Source organism: Hyposmocoma kahamanoa, unplaced genomic scaffold, assembly GCF_003589595.1.
Source record: "Hyposmocoma kahamanoa isolate Upper Pololo Valley unplaced genomic scaffold, ASM358959v1 92, whole genome shotgun sequence".
In the NCBI taxonomy this organism is placed as follows: domain Eukaryota; kingdom Metazoa; phylum Arthropoda; class Insecta; order Lepidoptera; family Cosmopterigidae; genus Hyposmocoma; species Hyposmocoma kahamanoa.
The window spans coordinates 3,696,295-3,716,734 of NW_020654748.1; the positions used below are offsets into that span (position 1 = coordinate 3,696,295).

Genomic DNA, 20,440 nt, shown 5'->3' on the forward strand with positions numbered 1-20,440 from the left:
TATTACGGTACCAACAAATATCAAATTTTGTGCAAGTGTGCCTCCTTTCTTTCCCACTTATTCCATGACAAGGTCATCTATTTCAACACGATGTGCAATTAAATAATTCACTTGAAAACTTAATATCGAGCGCCAGAGCTCGTCGCTGCCAACTAACAAAATAATAAAGGAACCGAAATAAAAAAATTGGCGCTCCAGTGGATTCGTCAGGAATGTGGACACACAAAGTCTCCAAGTTAAACCTGATTCCTTTGTTATTGCTTGCAGAAGCCTAGAGTAAATGCGACCTCTTTTTCACAAATAAACAGTACGCGTTTATAAGACTATGGTATTTATTATCTATGCGACAGTCTTCGGTCATGGCGACCACTCTCAAAGATTACTAATGTAGCCAACTTCGAGGCGTACCCTTGTGCACATTGAGGACACGTGAATACACCGCCCACGTAATTATAATAACCTAAAAATGTCTGTGTTTTCCCCCCATCGTTTCAGTTCCTATTTGAAATTTTTTGATAGTGTATTTACTCAAGTTTTGTGTCAACGTAGGTACTTACACAGGCAAATAATCATAAATGTCTGCGTCTAACTCAATAGTAGCCTCGCTTGTGCAAATACATTCTGTCTTTATTTTATGTTCTGGCATTAAGTAATTTTCAACAAAGTAATTAAATGTTATGTAGAAACTGAAGCTTGGCAAGTTAGATTACTTACGTATTATTTATAAATACGATATAATTAAGTGTGCATTGCCCCTATTTTACAGTATTTAAACACACTGTAAGATAGCTTCATGGAATAAATGCTACTTGGATAGTAAACTCGGATTGTCAGTAATCAACTTATCACCCAAACTTACCAGTAGATCAAATAAAATTTTAACGTAATCATATCCATAAATGAGGTTTCTAAGTAGTAGTAGAACTCTACTACAACTTATCTCTATTACTACTAGACGAACTCTTTCTAGGGAAGTACTGTCACCTTACTTATTTCTGCCGCCAAGCAGTACTGTGAGCATTGCTGCCTTTCGATTTTAAAGAGCAAAGGTGCTGATGAAATTTTATTTTATTTTTAGTAGCAATGGAGCTCCTTGTGATAGAGTTAAACTATTTCTGCCGCCAAGCAATACATAATGTGGACATTACTGCTGCGTTTCGGTTTGGAAGCGTAAGGTGCTAGTAAAATTACGTGGGACTTGTCAACTTATATCTCAGGGTGACGTGAAGTGCCACTAAGATCTTTGCGATTTAAAGCTCTGTGTGGCACTGCAATTGTTATGGACAGACGTGTCGTTTACCACCAGGTACACGACTTGTTCGTCCCGTCAGTTGGTATCATAAAAAAAAGTTAGGTAAGGTGGCAGTACTTCCCTGGACGAGCTCTTTCACAAGGAGCTCTAGTGCTAGTAAAGATGATATATTTTTAACAGCACTTTTAGTTCCAAGTATGGAGAATGGTTATCAGAATCAATGCGAATCATTTTATACCTAACGTATTTATCCAACAAGGTGATGCATCAATATTGTTCAGATTGAAACAATATAGCTTCCTTGGTAACCTAACAGTAATAATAGTGGTACGTGAGAAGTACTTATGACGTGACTAAAACACGTCATGTCTTCATCAATTGTGTAGTTATCCTTTCTGACGTACTCGTGGTATTCTTTTGTTTTACATTTTACAAAAATGGAGATATTATATATTCTAAAAAAATATTATCTATATAGTTGGGAGAGCAATTGGCCCCGTTTGACGAAAAGTTGTTGGTTCGAGTCCAGCCAGCCAGTTATAAAATGTCACATACGTATGTGACATTTTATAACTCTCCTATTTAAGAATAAAAAAGTTATCAACGAATCGTATCGTAGAATCTTTAAACCAAACAAAACAATCGTAGAATCTTTAAATCTCTCTCCTGAAATTTTAATTTTGCTTATATGTCCTTATAACAATCAAGGGTGTAATTTCATAAGCCTACACAGCATGCAATCAAGTAGTCACGTGCCGCCAAAAACCGTATCTAGAAACCGACTCCGATGCACGCCAATGACACATTTCCTCTCACGACATTCCGATTTCGTGAATAGCAACCGTTACTCTTTCAGAACGGGGTAAAATTGAAGTGAACCAACCACAAAACTCATTAATTTTGGCAATAACTTGCTAGTGAAGACAAACTTTGTAAGCATCAAGTAACTTTGCTGTTGGATCCTATGCATGTAACATTTTATTTACTAAATCCTACGGATATTACAATTTATTAGGTTTTAACTCTAAGATGTATACCATACCTAAGATATGTACATACAGCATGATTAATAAACTCGTAAAAATATATTAACAAGTGACTTTACATACTTTTAAAATGAATCTAAGGATAAAATGAAAAAGGAAACTAAAAAATGGAAATAAACATTTAGGGTAGTGTGCGCTGGTATATTACGACGTTCATAAGTTTCCTATACTGGAAATAATCCACCAATGAACAGCTACCTATGCTATCCTTTTGCACCCTTACCATTCTAAACCGAAACGCAGCAATGGCTACATTACTGCTTGGAGCAGAAATAGGTAAGGTGGTAGTGATAGTGCTCAGAAGGGCTAACATGAAAGGGCGCGACAAGCGCGAGAGCGACAAAAAGCGCGAGATCTCTGTGCGAGAATAGCAGTATCTCGCGCTTTATGTCTACGCGCTAGTCGCGCCCTATCGTGCTAGCCCCACACATCTTTATGATTTGAAATTCTGAGTGGCACTGCAATTGCATGTCGCTAGCCACCAGGTCTACGACTTGTTTGCCTTGTTTGACTTGTTATCATAAAAAAAAAAGAAAAAGAAAACAATCTTATCACTTGGACCATAATATGAGTAACGCAGGTCTATGTCAGGGAATAGCATATATACATGCTACATATTAATGAAATGAATAATGCGTGAAAGTGAAAACGTACGTTAGTAATATGCGTAAAGAGTTCGTAATTTGTATTAATATATTCTACTGTAGTATCTGATATGGTGTTGGATATTCAACCGAGGATACGATTATGATTACGTGTTTAGAAAATATTGTTTGTGCATTAATAACAGAAGTGTTTATTTGTTTATAGTAAGTATTTATAGGCTCTTCAAGAAAAATATTATATTTATTATACTAGACAAAACTTACTATACAAATTTTAATAGCAGAAAGTTCATGTAAGTAGAAAATGTCCACGAGTGCCGCACCCTGGGGCATCGTGCTGAGAAGGCTGGCTACATTTCCCATTTCAATAGCTAAAGAAGGATGGCGACATCCCGTGTATTTTGTGACCCAATGTTTATGTCATTACTATTCAATTGATTATTTCATTAGGTGTTTTATAGCTTTAGTGTTTTACGTGTGTACTATAAAATAACCAATACTTCAGGCAAGTAAACATTCAACCTTGCTTAAAATGAAACATACGTACAAGAACGTTACCTAATCTATGGTCAAACTGAATCAATTGCGTTGTGTTCTATCACCTATTCTAAAATACAATGTTTTACATTTTTTTATTCCCGACTTCTTAAAATATACAAAAATATATTGATAACTAGGCATAAACTAAAACGCAAAATTATACTAGCAAAGTCCATGGATGGCTCTTCGTCGTTATTGGGGCAGCGTTCGCCATCCTTCTTTATTCTTTGGCGGAAATAACTGTCAGCTTTGTCACCGGAGGCTTCTATGAGGCGGTCTGTCAGACATATCTAACCTTAACCTAACCTGACTTCTATTCTTTTGCATATTATGACCAATGGTCAGAAAAAGTGTTCCACATATTATATAGATACCCTTACCTATTTCTTTCTTAATCTTAGCTATTTCTGCCGCTGCTGGTGAAATTACAGGCACATAGGACTTGCCAACTTATGACTCAGGATGACGGGCGCAGTGACACTATCACTGTCCCCTCTGATCTTTGCGATTTAAAGCTCGGTGTGGCATTGTAACTTATAATTATTAATACAAAGATCGAACATTTAGAAAAAATGCTTCGATCCGTTTGGATTTGAGCCAACGTTTTCTAACAAACCGTGGCAGACGCTATTAGTTGGCATAGCCATAGCCACGGAACGAACCAGCGGACCTTATGAATTTTTCTATATGCTTGTTGCCGGTCTTTGTTTTGGTTTTTTAACGACTGTTTTGCCGTAGTGCCATCTGTGAGAAATTTAAATATACAAAATTTATTACTTTCATTCTTAGAGGATGGTTTCCATAGTCTAAACTTTCATTGGCTTAAAATATTTGACGTATGATCACTCATGGCATTATTATACTAAGACTAAGACTTCATAAATTTTAATTAAATGCGGAGAAAATCGGAAATTTATTATTATGAGGTTTTCAATTTTGTTCCTTTGTTTGTTATTTTACCGTTATATTAAATACCACACAAGAACTAAAAAGTTGACAATCATTCAGAAAAAATACTTTAAAAACATATAATATGAAAAATAAATACGTAACTATTTAAATAGCAAAGTTACATCACGACAACAAACAGTAAAAACTATATTAGCATAACCATTCGATCATACAAATAGTTAATAAGTATGTCGACCTTGCTATGACTGATCGCTGCGTCCACGCAATACTTCTATGATTACTAAACGAAGAAATTAGTATATATAAATTGTATCTCAGGTCTCGTCCTTAGAAAAGAGTGAAGGCCATAGTTACCGGTCTGGTTCGGTACAGGATGGGAACCTCACGACATAGTAGAATTGGTTAATTCCGACAAATCCTTCACGTCGTTCAAATACAGCGTCAAAGCTAGTGATGTAATCAGTGATCGGCGCTGCATGTGAGAATATTGCAGGAGAAGTTGCAACAGACAGATGCTGGACAGACTTGCCTCAAGACGATGATTGGTCCTGGGCATGAACTTCGATAAAACCAAAGTCACGATCAATGATCACATTATTTTTTCATAATACCAAGTGGCGGGACGAACAAATCGTACATCATAGCAGTTGCAGTGCACTTCAGAATTTTAATTTGCAAACAATTTGAAGGCAGTACCAGTCCGCCCTGAGATATAAAGTTGAGAAGTCCCATGTACCTGTAGTTTCCCATGTACCCTTCAAAGTCAGACTGCAGTACCTAATGCTCACATTACTGTTTGGTAACAGAAACAGGTATGGTGGCAGTACTTCCTAGGACGAACTCTTTCTCAAGGTACTCTGCTGCCACTAAAACTATTACTACTGTTTCGATACCCATCGTAGTAAATGGCCACCTTCTTGAAGTTGTGTATGAATACACTTACCTAGCAGATTCTGTAGAAACAACTTCAAGAAGGAAGTCAAATGGATGGTTCAGCATGTTTGGGCAGCGTTTGGGAAACAATGTCGGGTTCTCGGAACCTATACCACAAAGTTTAGTAGCAATAGAGCTCCTTGTGAAAGAGTTTGTCCAGGGAAGTACCTTACTTATTTCTGCCGGCAAGCAGTAATGTCAGCATTACTGTATTCCGGTCTTGAAGGGTAAAGGTGCTGGTAAAATTACAGGCACATGAGACTTGTAAACTTACGTCTCAGTGCCCTTCAGATCTTTGCGATTTAAAGCTCTGAGTGGCACTGCAAGTGTTATGGACAGGCGTGTAACTTACCATCAGGCGCATGACTTGTTCGTCCCGTCACTTGATATTATAAAAAAATTTGAAAACAAGTTTTCAATTTGTGTGTTCTGCCCGTTATGACATACGGGGCATAACGTGGACACTCACGATACAGTTAGTTCACCAGTTAAAAGTAGCTCACCGAACAACAGAACGAGATGCTTGAGATAAAATTGGGAGAGGCCTCTGTCCAACAGTGGACTGCGATAGGCAGATGATGATGCTGCATGTGGATCGAAAAGAGTCCAGTACATATAATATTTAGGAGCAATGACAGCAGCAAACCTAAGAAACATCTAGGTTTTATTTTATCTTCGGCTTCTATAACAAACACGATGCAATACTAAATTGGTAAGGACGGATTCTTAGAATGAATACCATTTAGTGTTTTTTAGTTATCTAAGAAACACTAATTAATCTGAAATACCTACTCTTTGGCCATCATTCCTAAGCAAAAAGGAGGGTTTGTACCTACTTTAATACCCCTCATTTCGCGTCCAAGGCTTAACTTCAATGGATCTTTAATAATACTTTTAAAGTAACTTAAACTCAAGTGTGTAATAAGCAGAACTTCCTACTTTACGAATGACAATGGCGTCAAGTGCTGTCTTCCTCGCAATTTTGGTGGAAGTGAGGGTAGAATGACAGATTGTCGTCAATAGAATTACAGTGGTAAGGTGGTTATCATTTTCTCATTTACTACAAAAAAAATTAGCTTCATAATGCTGTTAATAATAATAAAATTGCGTTGATTGCACACACCGTTTTTCTATATACTCATACATATTTTCTTTTATATACACAGTTAGTTATATTATAAATGTGACAAAAAACGTGACTACACAAAAAATAAAGTCTAGAACGTCGAAAATCATATATGATTACGGTAACGCCTTGTGTTTTTTACACGTAACAGAACGAAGACCGGTCATCCAGAAACTGTTAAGTGCTGGCTAACTTCCTTATACTTTATGATGTCATGTAACCAATGGAAAATTGTATGAACATGCTTACAAATTAAATACAATCAGACACTGACTCGGAAGTGTAACGTTTTTGGAATGGCTTTGAAGCCAAAATACATCTGTACATTCTAGAGCCAAACTCAATTCAAAATAGATTCCAAAAATGTATAGTAATGAATATTCTAGTATGTAACTTCTATTCTTTTTTTTATTTTTATGTCTGTGAAGTGACAGGACCATAGAAATTTAAATATTTCTATTTCTGTGGACGGGACGAACAAGTCGTGCGCCAGATGGTAAGTGACACGCCTGTCCATAGCAGTTGCAGTCCCACTCAGAACTTTAAATCGCAAAGATCTGAGTGACGCTGGCACTGCGCCCGTCACCCTGAGATATGGACCCTGTAATTTCAAAACCGGAACGCAACAATGCTCACATTACTGGTTGGCGGCAGAAATAGGTAAGGTATTAGAGATACAATGGAAGTGTCGTAACGGAAACAGATGTCAAAAGTAAATCTTAGCAGAAATGGAAACGGAAGCGAATGCGGAAGCAGAAGTGTAAATACTATAAAGAACTCCACGAATCAGTTCCTAACAGGGCTTGTGTTTGGTTTCATAATTGCATTTAAAACAAAATTGCTAACACGCACGCGCCTAATCCATCGCAAATGTTATAAACTTCCGATAAAAGTTTCGGAAGCAGAAACGGAAACAAATGTGAAAAAGCGTGCGGAACTTCCGCAGTTGCGGAAGCAGAAGCAGAGGTCTGTTGTATCACTAGTTACCTATGGGACTGATTTTATAGGTTGCTCTGTATCAACAAATATTTACGCTACTTTGTTTGTTTAAAAATGATAAGTGATGACTGATGTATAGAACATCGATAAACGACTCTTATCAACCGCAGGAACAAAGCCCGCGGCTTTTCTAGAGCGATTCAATGAAAGCGTGTAACGGTTCTCACAACCTTTGCCTCGGTTACGTCTTAGATACGCTCCGTAGCACGTGGGGAAGTGTCGGAAGTAGACTAGACTTTAATATCATGTAACAATACATATAGTACATATCGTCGGTGTTCGAAAGCGGTATTTCGAAAAAAAATTCAAAACAGCATGTTTTAACAACGGTATTAAAATATTTACGTCTTGTTTTAAAATACAATTTTGGTTTTAATTAAGTTTAAGTTTTTAAATTGAATTTAAAAAAGAATGTAAACATTTTAACAGTCGTGAAAACTAAAATATGCTCCCCGGAAAAATTTTTCGAAATGGCGCTTTCTTCTTTTATTTACACTTTATTTATTTAGCTTTGTCCATTTAAACGCCGTAATACGACCCTTTAATTTCTATTAGAATATCACCTACTTATTAGGTACCTACTACTTATCCATACATTACGTAAATAGAACGCAAAATAAATTAGTTAGCCATTACATTTTGGGTCTAGTAAGTATTATAGTTTCATATTGTTTTATAGTTGATTTTTTTTACGATTTGAGATATAATAGTATAATAGATAAAAGCTATTATCACATTATGATAAATCGTGAAAAGAAAAAAATATCTTCAAAATTAATTAAGTAATTCTCCAGAACAGTGCCGTTACAGAATACTAACAAATGTATATATAAAAGTTACATCGATCTTCTGTCGTCGAAGCGTATCGACGAGTACCCATAACGTTTTAACATACGAATTCTCAGAACAATACAAAAAAGTTAATGAAATGGCAAAAAACTAATTGATTTCGTCTTCACAGACTTAAATAACTCAAAGATCGCGGAACAGTTATTCACATAAATCGTATGTAAGCATGAACAGTATATTTTCCGTTGCAATGCGCAGGCGGCGGCGGTGCAACGGCGGCGTGCGCGAGCTCATCGATTCCGAATCCAATCAGCGTGATCCGATTATGCAACTATCACGCAGTTACGTTGCTTACGGTAAACGCTTTCTTTTACTGTTACTGTAGTTATGTTTTTTTTAATAATTAACTACATTATACAACAATTAATTGTTTGCAATACTATTGATGTTGACCTTGACTGTAATGTGGGTAACCTTTTTCTAATTATTTTGAAATAAGCGTTTGCTACTTAGTGCTTGTAATTAATATATTTGGTCCTTTTGAATTGGGCAGACGTGATCTATATCAATCGCGAAAACTGTATACGGCATTTCTCGAGCAATTCATATAAGAGGCTTATAACCATGGATGGATTATCGGAAAAAAATTACGATAGATCTTTATGTAAAAATTACGTTATTTTTATCATAAATTACCTATTTATATATTTAAAAGCGGCATTTAATAAATTTATACGTTTAATAAATTTTGGTGCTTGCTTCCGTATGCTATTCTAGCATACGGAAATACTATTATGAGGGACAAAAATGTACTAGACGTAATGTAGAAAACATCGGTAAGTTAGTTTCTCTTATAGATGTTTAGTACTTTCGGAAGTATATTTTTTTTTTCGTACAATTATGATTCGAACATGTAGTAGATGATTTACTAAATACAATTAAATTTTCGTCGGTATATTGTGTTTATTTTTCAATTACCTACTCATTTTAACGCAGCTCTAACTGAGCTGCTATTACTAATTGTAATTTATGTGCCTTAATTCGCTTCATTTGTTTTTCGGAAACTTTATTATCTCCCAATGAAAAAGGGACGGAAACGTAAGAACAATAGTATCTAATTATGAAGTTAAGTGAGTTATTGGCTGGTAGGAATTACTTTAATAAAACCCGTATTGCCCGTAAATATTCACCTAACTACCTTCTTGCGAACTCCCGGGAGTCTTATAGAGGCTATTTATAATCCCCGGGTCAGCGACCGCCGACCGGACGATGCCCACCCGCCTATTGTAAGGAGCTTGCAGGAATGTGCCCAGTGCTAGCATTGCTTACTGTACAACCAATCGCTTTAGGCAGGCACGGAGAGAATTGCATTATGCCTTTCTGCCATATTATTGAATTGATATTAGAATCAGCATGTCGTAGAGGTTTTATATGATATTTATATGATTTACTTGATATTGCTATACCAACTATGTCAGGAACGTAAATGCCTTAACACCATTGGAAAAGTAATCGTAAGTACCACATATCGTATTAGAACCATAAATAATCGTATGGCAGTAATTATTTAATATGTTACCATATACATATATTCTGGTGTAACTACAGACAACAAATAACTACTGATTTACGTATGACGTCAGCAAGATTTTTCGGACCTTTCAATATTTCATTCGGTTGTTTCCGTATTTTTATTTACACTTAAGTTTTCGGTAGCTTAGTAAGTAACGCAGTAATATTCATATTTTCAGTAAATTCATTTGTTATTTACATTACGGAGCTTTTATTACTAACCAATTATAATTGTATGCAACTTGTGTTAGGTAATTAACAGAACGAATAATATAAAAGAAAATATTGACGTTATTTTTTAAAAAAGTTGCCAACAAATATAATATTTATTCGAGGTAAATTGAACCTACTAATTTTTACTTGTTTATTGCATAGGGATATGAAAGCTAAAGTTTAAAATAGGTAGGTACATGTTGAAACTTTCTTGAAGTATATGAATGAAAGTTGTTCACCAAGCGGCGGTGGTGATACGTAAGAAAGTAACACACACAGAATAAGTTTAACAATTTACATAAGTCTAAACAAAACGTTCGGCATGACTGTGGCGCACCCAGTTTATGCAATGCTTACTTAACATGTCCTCTACATTCCTGTGTTTAGCGACTACTTAGCGTATGACCGCAGACATTATTACATATACAACATGCTAGTACACGTACAACAAACTTGTACTAATATGTCTTATCCCAACAAACATACTAGTGAAAAATGCAGAATTCCTTATTTGTTTAAGTTGTATAATAGTGATTATTTCATAGATTTCTCACAGATGGCGCTAAGGCTTAAAAGTCGTTGAAAAAACAAATACAAAGATCCGACAACAAGCACACAGGAAAATTCGTGAGGTCCGTTGGTTCGTTCCGTGGCGAAGTTGGCATAGCGTGTGGCACGGTTTGCTAGGAAACGTCGGTTCGCATCCGGCCGGATCGGAGGATTTTTTTAAGTGTTCGATCTTTGTACTTTGTAGTTTGATTAATAATTATAACAAGCTAGTGGAGTAATTTCACAAATAATAATTGAATATAAATTCAATACAATTTAATTCTATAACTGAGCCTTAAAAGTACGGAGAACAGTTGCATAGTAACTTCTATATACGTCTGTATCTTGCAAATGTAACCAAAAGTGGCATTAATGAATCCAAATATCTGTAACCTATAACTTAGTAACCATTTAATACAGCATTTTATCACTAAAAGGTCACATACAAGTTTGTCTTGCAACAATGTAATACAGCAGCTGTATAAAAGATGCAGTAATAACTATTATGCCTATAAAAGATTTATAATAGAGGTAAATTAATAGCGCAAACATGCAAAACACTACACTACCAATTATACCAGCAGAACGAAGAAATTGCAGCCATTTTGCACATTTGAACTGCATTAATAAAATATTTTTTATTGGAGCTTTAAAAGAGTATAAATTACCGTTTATTGCAAGGTGAATATTGCATAGCACTCACTACTTCACGATAAATAAATTATTAATTTTTAAACGAAACTATTTTTCGGATCTATATCGCATATTTTTGTCTTTTCAAACAAACCAACGTTTCGCGTTCTTTACATGTCTCGTGGTCACGAAACGACTGACTCTGAAAGCCTAGGAACTCGATATTATTTTTAATTTACAAATTGTCTTTGACAATATTGTATTTAAAGTTTCTTTAATTGCTATTATAGTAACGTAAATTTAAAATAACTATTATTTCTGACCTTTATCTAACATGAAAGATAGGAAACCCTTATTCTTTTTCTGTATTTTTTTCTCCTTTGTAATTATAAAGAACTAATTTTTTAACGAATGCCTATCGCCATTCAAACGAGTCTGTAGAGATATTAGATTTTATGGAATTTAATTATAATAGTATACTATTAAAATGTTTTCCCAAATATTCAATTTATTTATAATTGTTAAATTATTATGAAGGCCAGTGAAAGCTTCGTCGAAAGTGATTTTGGGAGACATGACTATTCGAAACTACGGATTTCTAATCACATGTTAATTACCATCAATAACGCAGAGTGAACGTCGTAAATGGCATCATGATGATCGTCAACATAGTTTTTGCAAGACTGTTTATCATGCACACAGTTTGGTCTATGAACGTGCATCATCATCACCATCAACAGCCTATCGCAGTCCACTGCTGGCCTCTTCCAATGCGCGCCATTTCGCCCGGTCCTCGGCTCATCGCATCCGTCTGTTGCTAAGGCTGCTGAGCCTTACGCAAATCGTCGCCAAACGGCGTCCTTCATACAAAAACAGTTTATTCACCTTCAATTTAAAGGCACTTCTAATAAAAAAAAGCATACTATTCTGTCTCAGAGTTATGCAAGATAATGAGCTATAACAAAAGATCTCATTGTATTTAACCTTCGCACATATTAAATACCCTGTTCGTAACCAAGTAGTTTTTAACTGACTTCAAAAAAAGGTGGAGGTTCTCAATTCGACTGTGTGTTTTTTTTTGTATGTTGCGCGATAACTCCGGTATTTGTGAACCGATTTTCATGATTCTTTTTTTTTTGTTGGAAAGAGAGTACCTCCTTAGTGGTCCATTTCATTTTGAAGAAAATCATCCACCTCTATGGGTGGCTGTTCACGCATGAAGTTTCATTTCTATAAATAGCGCCTAAATTTTATTATAAGGAGCCATTGTAAGGAGCAATTATATTAATGGTTGATTTTGCTATTCTCTAATTCAAGGCGTTTTTCTCTCAATATACTTTGAGTAGTGAGAACCGATTTTTATTATCTCCTGTGTCAAGTCCTGTGTAGTGGCGAACTAGGGGACATTTCAATAAAACTTAGCAAATAGACGTAACTCCACGTACTTTTGAGGTCGGTTGTTTTAGTACTCTGTACTGAGATTATTGAACACACATCAACTCAATTACTGGAAACAGATTTTTACGAGTAAATAATATTATATAAGGCCAACTAGATTTAAGTATATTTTGCTGTGCCCTGACAGGGTCCATGTGAATCTAAAATTTCATGTAACAATTAGCTTTGTACCACGGTTGCAATAAATGTCATTTCACTTCACATTACGTTTGCCGAGCCGTGGTCTCCACTCAAGAACTCGCTTCCTGCATCGGTTGTCGATTCTTCGATAGATATGGCCAGCTCACTGCCACTTCACTATGAACATGCAGATACCTCTTAAAATACGTTACGAAATACGTTAGTTTCCGTTACTAAATTCAAATTTGAAGCCAGAAATATACAGGATAATTTGTAAAAAAATTACTAACAACCTAACCGGACTATATTATTAACATCATAAACAACAACTTTTGTTCCATGGGTTTTTACAAAACATAATCATCATCATATACAGCTCACCCACAGCTGGGCATAGGCCTCCAAGGTTCTGTGCCACTACTCACGGTCCCGTGCTAATCGCATCCAGGTTCGCCCCGCAATGTCGTCCGCCAATCTCACGTTCACAGGAACGTCAGGCGTCCAGGGGCGGATACAGGTCCAGTCCTTGGACGCCACTCAGTTATCACCTTGCTCCATCTGTCAACTTGTCTCCGTCCCCAGCACAGCTTTAGAAAGCCGTGACGGTAAAGGACGTGGTGGTGACTTTTCGAATCTGGACATTGGGAACACGGTCCATAAGCTTGGTACTGAGCATGGCACTTTCCATGGCTCTCTGTGCAACACTCATCCTATACAAAAACAAAAACGTAATAAGATAACCATATATTTACAACCTCAAAAGTTCGTGGAGCGACATCTATTTGCCAAGCTTTAAATTCAAATTTAAATGAGACCAACACTGAGGTACAGTCAAGAGCACATTAAGCTTGACACTTTGTACTTTGGATCGTTCTTATCGTAAGCGGCATAGAGTTGGATTTATGTGTTAAGTGTAAAGCTTGACGTACTCTTGACCCTGTACCATCTTTCCAACAGCCGGAGTAATCGCGTAGCATACACACAAAAAAACACAGTCGAATTGAGAACCTCCGCCTTTTTTGAAATCGGTTATAAATAAACTTTTCAGTTTTTGTTGTAATAAATGATACACAATGTAGATCTGTATTTGGTAGTAAGTTCAAACGATCAAGTGTTCTCCCAGGTTACTCCCACCCCAGCTCCTGCGTTTTGCATCGCACTATTACATAACAAAGGTAAACGATTATTTTATGGGGAACTGTATACGTTTTTACGATAAGATTCCGGAGTATATATTAATATTATCATTTCCTAAGTTTAAAACTTACATTAAAAGTATTTTAATTGAAAAATCATATTACAAAATTGAAGAGTATTTGTTAGATAAACATGTACGGAAAGACAACATGAGTCTTGATTCCACACAATTATGATTCAAAGTGTATTCCATAGCATATAAGTTGATTTGAAAATAGCAATCCCTAAAGTTTATTGCTCGTTCTTCTCAGGGAGGTGAGGGTAGTGAACGAGCAGTAGCTTAACAAATGGCATTTCCAAGAGTAAACATTTACCTATGGAATAAATTATTATTTGACTTTGACTTTGACTAGTATTTACGCTAGCACTTTCTTTTGTTACTGCACAGCGTTATCACCGTTTAGAGCGATCTATCTAAATTTTGTATGAAAGTAAAATCTGAAAGTTGTTGTTTAAGATGTCAGTAATATAGTCCTGCGAGGTTGTTACCTAGTATTTTATAAATAATAACCCCTGTAGTATGCTTTACGAGATCCTGTTTGCAATCCCAAATTAGAGACATTTACATACAATTGGCGTTGATCGCCCACTACGAAGGCTTTGTAGGGATTGAAGTCGTCTGATATAGTTTGATGTAGGAGTTACAAAGATCTTCAGTTTTCCGGTTTCTAAAGTACTAAACAAATTGAAATCGTTTAAAATACGACATTTAAAGACTAATTTACATTGATCGGGCCAGGGATCGATCTAGGAACCTCAGAGATAGCGACACCAAGAAAACCGGTGTACAAGCCACTCGATCACCGAGGTCGTCGTAATATATATTATTGTCACAGATAATACAATACTAGTACAGAACACCGCGCCACTAGTAACCGCCGTTCTTAAGCGTGCAGATGTGGTGGACCAGTTATTTGAATTGCGCCGCATAAACAATCCAGGTTAGGACCATCCGAAAATCCGCACCTGAACAAACTGTCATTGTTCCTGCCAATTTGAGTTCGAAGCTTATTTAAAGACTCCCAGATCGACCATGGCAATTCATGTCCAGGAGGAAAACTCTCGGAAGCCGGGACAAAGACAAAAAAAAATCAAGGCAGATTGCTCTCTTTGCGTCAAAGGTTCAGTAGATCCACACACATTTTAATACCTGTTTCCGCCGCCTAGCAGTAATGTGTTCCGGTTTTGAAGAGTAAAGGTACTGGTGAAATTACAGGCACATGGGACTTGTCAACCCAGGTGACGGGCGTAGTGGCAGTGTCTCTCAGATCTTTGTGATTTAAAGCTTTGAGTGGCATTGCAACTGCTATGAACAGGCGTGTCGCTTAACACCAGGGCAGGTACCCACGACTTGTTCGTCCTGTCAGTTTGGTATCATAAAAAAACATTTTACGAAACATTTCCGACGTTGACATGTGGAATGATAAAGCTTCTTTTATTTTTTTTCCATCCTCTAAGGATAAAGCATAGGGCGCCGAACGTCGAAAGCCATTGACAAACAGTTTTTTTTTCTTTATGTGAGTTTAGTAGCAGTAGAGCTCCTTGTGAAAGAGTTCTTCCAGAGAAGTACTGGGACCTTACCTATTTCTCTATTTCTACCGCCAAACAGTGATCATGGGACTTATCAACTTATGTCTCAGGGTGACGGGCACAGTGGCAGTGCCCATAAGATATTTGCGATTTAAGCTCTGAATGGCATTGCAACTTTCACTTGGTATTATTAAAAAAAACAGTTTCTCCTTGTTTCCTATTTCTATGTGAAAATGTTATACATATTTTTTATATTAAGAGGAGTCTCACGTATCTAAATATATTTTATTTCAACAATATATGCTTTTAAACTTGCCGATCGTGTCTGAAGGCCCTATAAACTCGTAGGTGTGAATTCCTTCTTGTCAATTTGCTAATTGACTCGTGGTATGCTATTCTCTAATTTTTTATGTACCCACTCCTTTTCGTTTCCAATGGCGAACCCATGCGTCAGCACACCTACCATCTGCCTACGAGGTGCCAATTACCTATAATTTATAAATTTTTATAAGAATAACAAAGACGCAATTATTTCATTGTATTGATCTGCGAAAATTATATGAAGGATCTTGCAGATTTTTAAAAGGTCAAAGATATTTAGAAAGAAATGCAGAGATCCAGTAGCAGTAGAGCTCAATATGGTACACGTCTTAAAATTAAAGTAATGCTACACATCTGTGCCATTTATTAGGGATAACAATAAGAGCAGAGGTAGGCCGAGGTTTCAATTATTAATTAGAATTGTTATTTATCAAATAATAATACAAAATAAAAAATATGTCATGTAATAAGAAATACGTCATATAGCTGAATTATGTCACTGAACCGTAATGAAACTAATTATGAATCATAATCAAGCTTGACTATTTTTTATGATACTAACTAATGGGTCGTGCGCTTGATAGTAAATTGCAGTGCCACTCAGAGCTTTAAATCGCAAAGATCTGAGGTGCACTGCATCTGCGCCCATCACACTTAAGTTGAAAAGTTCCATGTACTTCCCTGGATAAAGTCCTTCACAAGTAGCTCTACTGCTACTACTAAATCTGATATCGGGTTCTGTTTCGATCATTTTCATAATACTTATGACATAATAATCGTTTAGCAATTCAGTCGACATTCGATTTATTGGCCACAGTGGTTGACCTATTCACAATAAGTAGACACCTAATGTAAGGAACTGGAATCCACTTATGAAGCAACAAAGATAAAGCCATCGCTCAAAACAATAACCTACTTGTTGCGCAATTATGATAATTTCGACATGCAACCTCTCAAACGACGACTGCAGGCGACAATTATCCTATCGATTTGGGTGAGGGCCTACCGGTCGCATCTGAACAAAGACTAATTAACGTAACAGGTTTTCCAGGGCTATTGTAAAAGCCACATTTGGATCCTGTTTATCCAGAATTTCAGGATTCGTTAGACGGATAGAGAAGTCAAGGACTGTTCCTTACATTGTTATAGGGAATAAGTTGGTTCAGCTCAGCCACATCAGAGCTGTATAGTTTTATATATTTTTTTGTGAAATAGACAACCTCGCAGGACTATATTACTCCCATCATAAACCACAGCTTTTGTGCCACGATTTTTTATGAAACATAATAATTTTGCCAAAAATATACTTGTAAATTTTTGTTGTAACTATCTGACTTTTTTAGATTTTGTATTTATGATATATTATATTTTATATTTATGTTTGCTGTGCTGTCATTCATAAAAATAATTTTGGTAGGAAGTGCTTTCTTTTGCTATCGCACAGAGCTATGACCGTTTAGAAGTTTGGAGTCGGTTAGAAAAGATTTATGATAATTGCAACATTTATTCCAGTACATAGTACCAACACATAGATACTAATGTACAACCCACTTAAGCTGATTTGATTCAGTACATGTTGTTAATTATAGCTAATAATTGATTAGTTCATAGGTTCCCAAACTTTTTTACTTATATACAAGGAAATATTATATATATATTTGTATATATATACAAATATTCGTATATTTGTAGCGTAGTTTGTATTGATAATTCAGGTTTTTTTTTCATGCGGTAGCACCCCCTAGACAGCATCAACGCCCCCCAATTGCTTCCGAGGCCCCTACGAGCCTGCTTAGGACTCTTCAGCGTCTATTGGGAGCTGTAGGGACCACTTTGGGAAACTATGGTTTAGAGCGATCTATTTAAATATTCTTATTTTTGTACGAAAGTAAAATGTAATGAATTGTTAAAATTTATGGAACAAAAATTGTTATTTATAATATTAGTAATATAATCCTGCAAGGTTATTAATATTTTACAAATAAGCCTATATAGCGATAATTACCATCACGTAGCATCAATGTTGCGACAAGGTTAGGTACTTTAAGTACCCGAAATCTCGTAACATAAAATTCTTAGCAACAAATATTTATTTTATTTGACTCGCCTAATCAATTACTTATTTACTTATTACTTATTACTGCATAATGCATGAAGAATTGAATACTGCCCAAGTTAATTGGTTAATAGTTCACTGTCCGAGTATTTTTCCCTATACCTATTTTTTTTTTAATAATAAATAACGCACACACTCAACATAGCCCCGCACTAGGGAAACCCTGTGTCGCGGGTGCCATGGACACACACATAGACAACCACAAATTACACCCAAACTCACGAGAGAAATAATTGTAGGCCATACAACTATTTCTCTCGGCCCGGGAATCGAACCTGGGACCTCTGCGTGGCAGTCCGGCATGGTAACCGTTCGGCCACGGAGGCAGTTAAATTAAAAAGTTAAAAAGTTAATTTAGTGAAACAACCATCAGAGCGATGCCACATGGGCGTTGCGACGATGTTGCGTTGTGACTCTGCGTAGTACTACATATAAATAAGAACGACATGCCACACGATGTTATAAAATGGCATGCCACTTTAAGTAACATAGTACGTTGAAATATGTATAGAGTCGTTGCGACGACGCAACGCCCGTGTGGCTACGCTCTTAAATTAGCACGTTGATAGCGACTATGTATTGTTATCGGCACGGTGCTTAAAATGTTAGAGTTGGTTAATTGTTGCAAAACTTGCATTTTCCATTCAATATATTTTTGGTTTATCTTTCACGTCTTAGTTACAAAAACATTGTTCCAGAACTAAGTCTAAGAAAAAAAGAATGAATTCACGTAAATCAATCTAAAATTCTATCTCAAATCAAACACAACATACCTAAATAGAGGAAAAATCTCACTCTCCAAGATCATTCTTCGGACCTACCCATTTTGTCATACCATTTATTGGAACCCATATCACCGTTCTTAGAAAAACGCCAATTAATATATCAGGTTGCATGAAAAATGTATCACGATAATTAACTTATAATACTGTGTGAAAGATCTAATTGCGTGTCAAAAGACTCACAAGAAGTGCCACTTCCAGCTTAAGAACAATAGGCCGAGATCCCACAGCTCATTATTTGTATAACTTGGGTCTAGTTCAAGGTGTTACTACTAGACAGAGGAAGGATAGTGATTTAAGACTGGTTACACACGGCGACTTTTGACAGCGATGCAAACGCGCGTTCGTGAAACGCGCGATTGCATCACTACACTTGTGATTTATAGGGGATTGCATCGACGCAAACGCGCGACTGCATCGATACAAACGCGCGATTGCATCGCTTATAAACCACAAGTGCAGCATCGCTGCTTAAGTCGCCATGTGTAACCGCTCCAAAGAGATTGTTATGTCTAGTTGCTGGAGGAATCTTGCCTATACAATAATCAATGAGGTTATAATATTTCACGGTTCTGTTTGATACTAGCGTCTTTGCTTGAACATGTTGTGTGTAACTTTAACTTTTTTTTTAATACTAATTTGTTATGATCCAAAGAGCAAAATCATTTTTGCATGAAGAACTTAAAATCCTACTGTAAATAGCTGAGTTATTGCATGCTTATATTTGCAAAAAAGTAAAATTATGCAAATTCATACCTATGAATACCTTCTTATAACGTTTGAGCAAATTCATGCAAAATCTTTTGTATGAAAAGTCATGACTTTCATTATTTACCTATTGATCACTATCTTCTACTGTTGTACTAGCAGATTGATGTATATCTCCTACTCGCTTGTTTCGTATTAGGTACTAATATAAATACTATGAATACTAATATCAATTAAATTAGGCTACCCATGAACCTCATCCATTCATAATTCATTTTGTCAATATACACAATCACGATTTGCATAATCCGTGGTAATGTGGACAATGAGATCTCCATGCGTCGATATGACGTCAGAGCGTCGGGGGCGCGTCCGGTGTCGCAATGCAATGCGTTTGCGCCGACCTCTACTAACTGGAATCTAAATCCGATCGAATAAGATACAGCAATAGCGATGGAATCTGGCTGATTTATTGCACTAAATAACCCAATCTTGTCTTATTTATACCTAGAACCACCACAATTTTTGAGCAGTTTGTTCCTAGCCAGCGTGCAGTCGTCGAAACAAGCAATCGGATAAATAAACTGTACAGAAACTTCATTCAGTTTAATAGTCATTTTCAAGCAGTCCAGACGGAGTTAAACGTATACACCTTAACGTGCTATTCATATATTTTAGTACTTAAATAAAAATTTAATCTTATCTAGTTTTAGTATTTGGCTTCGCAAATTGTTTTTAAGTTGAAAAATCATTCTCCATATTTACAGTGTATTATGCGGTGTCCTCATTAACATGAAGGACAAAGACATTTTTTTTTTCATTGTTTATAATATCGCTTTGTATTGTTTTAGATGATGAGAAGAGATAGCTGAATGATCATGTGCAAGTTAAAGCAAACTCATCCGCAATTATTTTTGGGATGACACAGGTTGGTATTTATGTAGGCACTAAAATAAGTTGGTACTTAGGTACAAGTCACACCTGCTACGATTAAGTACATAACGATATTGTGTTCCGATAGCAAGATTTTTGCACACAC

The 20,440-nt window shown here is 36.2% G+C and overlaps 1 protein-coding gene across 1 annotated transcript in view; it reads left to right on the top strand.

The window, feature by feature from the left end:
* LOC113236980 (ATP-binding cassette sub-family G member 8) overlaps nucleotides 1-20,440 on the top strand; it is an 82,851-nt gene that overhangs the window by 48,064 nt on the left and 14,347 nt on the right. Inside the window, exon 3 of the mRNA XM_026473212.1 lies at nucleotides 20,253-20,329. The gene's annotated coding sequence lies outside the window, so the exon portion shown is untranslated. The remainder of the gene's footprint in view (nucleotides 1-20,252; nucleotides 20,330-20,440) is intronic.